Below are 6144 nucleotides of genomic sequence, written 5' to 3' on the forward strand. Positions count from 1 at the left end.
CAGCAAAGCTGTCACGCCCTGACCATAGTTTACTTTGTATTTTCTATGTTTTGATTGGTCAGGGTGTGATCTGAGTGGGCATTCTATGTTTCATGTCTTGTTTGTCTATTTCTATGTTCAGCCTGATATGGTTCTCAGTCAGAGGCAGGTGTTCGTCATTGTCTCTGATTGGGAACCATATTTAGGTAGCCTGGGTTTCACTGTGTGTTTGTGGGTGATTGTTCCTGTCTATGTGTTTTCACCAGATAGGGCTGTTTAGGTTTTTGTTACGTTCATCACGTTCTTTATTTTGTAGTGTTTGTATTGATTCGTGTTTTATGTTTGTTCATTAAAACATGGATCGCAATCTACACGCTGCATTTTGGTCCGACTCTCCTTCTCACGAAGAAAACCGTTACAGAATCACCCACCACCAACGGACCAAGCAGCGTGTCAACAGGCAGGAGCAGCGCGAGGAGAAGCGCAATAAGGATTTCTGGACATGGGAGGAAATCCTCGATGGGAGAGGACCCTGGGCTAAACCAGGGGAGTGTAGCCGCACTAAGGTGCAGCGGGAGAAGAAACAACAGGAACAGCCCAAGGAGGAGTACAGTATGGAGTATACTACTTGGGAGGAGATCGACAGGTGGGCGGCCGACCCAGGGAGAGTGCCGGAGCCCGCCTGGGATTCGCTGGAGCAGTGCGAGGAAGGTTACCGTAGAATGGAGGCGGTGAAAGCAGAGAGGCGCTGGTATGAGAAGGCAGCACGGCGACGCGGATGGAAGCCTGAGAGGCAGCCCCAAAAATTTCTTGGGGGGGGGGCTAACAGGGAGTATGGCTATGCCAGGTAGGAGACCTGGGCAGACTCCCTGTGCTTACCGGGGGGCTAGAGAGACCGGACAGGCACCGTGTTATGCAGTGGTGCGCACGGTGTCTCCAGTGCGGGTGCATAGCCCGGTGCGGTATATTCCAGCTCCGCGTGTCTGCCGGGCTAGATTGAGCGTCGAGCCTAATGCCATGAAGCCGGCTCTACGCAGCTGGTCCCCAGTGCGTCTCCTTGGGCCGGCTTACATGGCACCAGCCTTGCGCTCGGTGTCTCCGGTTCGCCTGCATAGCCCAGTGCGGGCTATTCCACCTCGCCGCACTGGCAGGGCGACCGTGAACATTCAACCAGGTAAGGTTGGGCAGGCTCGGTGCTCAAGAGCTCCAGTGCACCTGCACGGTCCGGTTTTTCCAGTACCACCTCCACACCCCAGCCCTCCGGTAGCAGCTCCCCGCACCAGGCTTCCTGTGCGTGTCCTCGGCCCAGTACCACCAGTGCCAGCACCACGCATCAGGCCTACAGTGCGCCTCGCCTGTCCAGCGCTGCCAGAGCCTCCCTCCTCTTCAGCGCTGTCGGAGTCTCCCGCCTGTTTAGCGCTGTCAGAGCTTTCCGCCTCTACAGCGCTGCCGGAGTCTCCCGCCTGTTCGGAACTGCCAGTTTGCAAGGAGCTGCCAGTTTGCAAGGAGCTGCCAGTTTGCAAGGAGCTGCCAGTCTGCAAGGAGCTGCCAGTCTGCAAGGAGCTGCCAGTCTGTAAGGAGCTGCCAGTCTGCATGGAGCTGCCAGTCTGCAAGGAGCTGCCAGTCTGCAAGGAGCTGCCAGTCTGCAAGGAGCTGCCAGTCTGCAAGGAGCTGCCAGTCTGCAAGGAGCTGCCAGTCTGCATAGAGCCGCCAGAGCTGCCTTTCTGCAGGATGCCGCCAAAGCTGCCAGTCTGCAAGGAGCCGCCAGAGCTGCCAGTCTGCAAGGAGCCGCCAGAGCTGCCAGTCTGCAAGGAGCCGCCAGAGCTGCCAGTTAGCATGGAGCAGCCAGAGCCGCCAGTCAGCATGGAGCAGCCAGGGCCGCCAGTCAGCATGGAGCAGCCAGGGCCGCCAGTCAGCATGGAGCAGCCAGTCAGCATGGAGCAGCCAGAGCAGCCAGTCAGCATGGAGCAGCCAGTCAGCATGGAGCAGCCAGAGCAGCCAGTCAGCATGGAGCAGCCAGTCAGCATGGAGCAGCCAGAGCTGCCAGTCAGCATGGAGCAGCCAGTCAGCATGGAGCAGCCAGAGCTGCCAGTCAGCATGGAGCAGCCAGTCAGCATGGAGCAGCCAGAGCTGCCAGTCATCATGGAGCAGCCAGTCAGCATGGAGCAGCCAGAGCTGCCAGTCGACCAGACTCTCCCAGATCTGCCAGTCGACCAGACTCTTCCAGATCTGCCAGTCGACCAGACTCTTCCAGATCTGCCAGTCGACCAGACTCTTCCAGATCTGCCAGTCGACCAGACTCTTCCAGATCTGCCAGTCGACCAGACTCTTCCAGATCTGCCAGTCGACCAGACTCTTCCAGATCTGCCAGTCGACCAGACTCTTCCAGATCTGCCAGTCGACCAGACTCTTCCAGATCTGCCAGTCGACCAGACTCTTCCAGATCTGCCAGTCGTCCAGACTCTTCCAGATCTGCCAGTCGACCAGATTCTCCCAGATCCGCCAGTCGACCAGATTCTCCCAGATCCGCCAGTCGACCAGATTCTCCCAGATCCGCCAGTCGACCAGATTCTTCCAGATCTGCTAGTCGACCAGGATCTGCTGAAACCGCCAGCCAGCCAGGTTCTGGTAGTTTCTACTACCTGCCTGGGCTTCCTCTCAGTGCTGAGCTTCCTCTCAGTGCTGAGCTACCCATCTGTCCCGAGTTACCTCTGTCCCGAGCTGTCCCTCTGTCCCATGTTATCATTGTGGTGGGTAACCTATTTAGGGACGTTTAGGAGGGGGATTAAAACTGTAATGGAGTGGGGTCCACGTCCAGCGCCAGAGCCGCCACCGCGGACAGATGCCCACCCAGACCCTCCCCTATAGGTTCAGGTTTTGCGGCCGGAGTCCGCACCTTGGGGGGGGGGGGGTACTGTCACGCCCTGACCATAGTTTACTTTGTATTTTCTATGTTTTGATTGGTCAGGGTGTGATCTGAGTGGGCATTCTATGTTTCATGTCTTGTTTGTCTATTTCTATGTTCAGCCTGATATGGTTCTCAGTCAGAGGCAGGTGTTCGTCATTGTCTCTGATTGGGAACCATATTTAGGTAGCCTGGGTTTCACTGTGTGTTTGTGGGTGATTGTTCCTGTCTGTGTTTTCACCAGATAGGGCTGTTTAGGTTTTTGTTACGTTCATCACGTTCTTTATTTTGTAGTGTTTGTATTGATTCGTGTTTTATGTTTGTTCATTAAAACATGGATCGCAATCTACACGCTGCATTTTGGTCCGACTCTCCTTCTCACAAAGAAAACCGTTACAAAAGCCTTGTCTGGCAGTGAAACAGTTCATTCAGCAACATTTACTGCCTCTTAAAAAAACATAGCGGATATGGCTGACTTGCTTAAACAAATGTGGTTTCTACTGACAACTGAGATGTACAAACTATGGCCCAAGGGGACGACAAGCGCATAAGAGGCCATCCGTATTTTTGATTAAGACATTAATGAGCGGGCTAGGACGGACGTAGTTAATATAACTATTTGTTCAGCACTTTTGAAATGTACAGCAACAGAATTCAGAACATGGGCCGTTCTTACAGTGTTCTCCCTGTACACCAAGTCAGAACAGTAGGATAAGTAAAGGGGGCATATAAGCAGACAATGAAAGTTCTTACAATATTAGATTATGACATTTCTCAAAAACAGGTTATAGGCTACGTGTGCACCACCAAGTCAGAACAGTAAGCAAAATTAAGAGGTGAAAATAGACCAAATTATTAGAGTGAGGCACAAGGGCTACTAACAGCTTACTACACAACGTACACTTAGTATTACTTTCTTAGCTACAGTATACATTTCTCCCTGGCATATTACATAATTTATGCAGCAGCATACAATACATTTTTTCTCAGACAAATTTTGTCATCAAACCTTGTCATCAAAGTCTGACATTCTCTGGATTTATGGTGTTTTCAAGACAACTGGGAACTCAAAATCTTATTTTTTTTTAATCATGATGATGATCTTCAGGTCGTAGCTCTAGAAAAAAGCCCAATTTCTGAATTTACAATTCTGAGTTGGATAAAAGTTTTTCCTGAGTTCCCAGTTGTCTTGAACTCACTAAAGAAAGATGTTGTAGTTCCAAGTTAACAGCTGTTTTGACCGCAGCACAAATAATACTTCATGTTGAATTATGTTAATCATTTTAAACTAGGAAAAGAGACCCTTTTTTTAATTTTTTTTAATTTTACCCCTTTTTCTCCCCAATTTCGTGGCTACAACTCCCGTACGGGCTCGGGAAAGACGAAGGCTGAATGTCATGCGTCCTCAACCAGGGCCAATTGACATCATTTGAGCTTACCTTCAAATGCAGTGCCTCTTTGCTTGACATCATGGGAAAATCTAAAGAAATCATCCAAGACCTCAGAAAGAAATTGCTTCTTAACACAGCACGCATCCAACCCGGAAGCCAGCCACACCAATGTGTCGGAGGCTACACCGTGCAACCTTGGCTAGCGCGCACTGCGCCCGGCCCGCCACAGGAGTCGCCACAGGAGTCGCTGGTGCGCAATGAGACAAGGAGATCCCTACTCAATCAATCAATCAAATTTATTTTATATAGCCCTTCGTACATCAGCTGATATCTCAAAGTGCTGTACAGAAACCCAGCCTAAAACCCCAAACAGCAAGCAATGCAGGTGAAGAAGCACGGTGGCTAGGAAAAACTCCCTAGAAAGGCCAAAACCTAGGAAGAAACCTAGAGAGGAACCAGGCTATGTGGGGTGGCCAGTCCTCTTCTGGCTGTGCCGGGTGGAGATTATAACAAAACATGGTCAAGATGTTCAAATGTTCATAAATGACCAGCATGGTCGAATAATAATAAGGCAGAATAGTTGAAACTGGAGCAGCAGCACAGTCAGGTGGACTGGGGACAGCAAGGAGTCATCATGTCAGGTATTCCTGGGGCATGGTCCTAGGGCTCAGGTCCTCCGAGAGAGAGAAAGAAAGAGAGAATTAGAGAGAGCATATGTGGGATGGCCAGTCCTCTTCTGGCTGTGCCGGGTGGAGATTATAACAGAACATGGCCAAGATGTTCAAATGTTCATAAATGATCAGCATGGTCGAATAATAATAAGGCAGAACAGTTGAAACTGGAGCAGCAGCACAGCCAGGTGGACTGGGGACAGCAAGGAGTCATCATGTCAGGTAGTCCTGGGGCATGGTCCTAGGGCTCAGGTCCTCCGAGAGAGAGAAAGAGAGAAGGAGAGAATTACAGAACGCACACTTAGATTCACACAGGACACCGAATAGGACAGGAGAAGTACTCCAGATATAACAAACTGACCCTAGCCCCCCGACACATAAACTACTGCAGCATAAATACTGGAGGCTGAGACAGGAGGGGTCAGGAGACACTGTGGCCCACTCCGAGGACACCCCCGGACAGGGCCAAACAGGAAGGATATAACCCCACCCACTTTGCCAAAGCACAGCCCCCACACCACTAGAGGGATATCTTCAACCACCAACATACCATCCTGAGACAAGGCTGAGTATAGCCCACAAAGACCTCCGCCACGGCACAACTTAAGGGGGGGGGGGGGGGGGGGCGCCAACCCAGACAGGATGACCACATCAGTGACTCAACCCACTCAGGTGACGCACCCCCTCCAGGGACGGCATGAGAGAGCCCCAGTAAAGCCAGTGACTCAGCCCCTGTAATAGGGTTAGAGGCAGAGAATCCCAGTGGAAAGAGGGGAACCGGCCAGGCAGAGACAGCAAGGGTGGTTCGTTGCTCCAGAGCCTTTCCGTTCACCCTCCCACTCCTGGGCCAGACTACACTCAATCATATGACCCACTGAAGAGATGAGTCTTCAGTAGAGACTTAAAGGTTGAGACCGAGTTTGCGTCTCTGACATGGGTAGGCAGACCGTTCCATAAAAATGGAGCTCTATAGGAGAAAGCCCTGCCTCCAGCTGTTTGCTTAAAAATTCTAGGGACAATTAGGAGGCCTGCGTCTTGTGACCGTAGCGTACGTGTAGGTATGTACGGCAGGACCAAATCAGAGAGATAGATAGGAGCAAGCCCATGTAATGCTTTGTAGGTTAGCAGTAAAACCTTGAAATCAGCCCTTGCTTTGACAGGAAGCCAGTGTAGAGAGGCTAGCACTGGAGTAATATGA

The sequence above is a fragment of the Oncorhynchus mykiss genome, chromosome 24 (assembly GCF_057628025.1).
Source record: "Oncorhynchus mykiss isolate SJ-2025 chromosome 24, ASM5762802v1, whole genome shotgun sequence".
Lineage (NCBI taxonomy): Eukaryota > Metazoa > Chordata > Actinopteri > Salmoniformes > Salmonidae > Oncorhynchus > Oncorhynchus mykiss.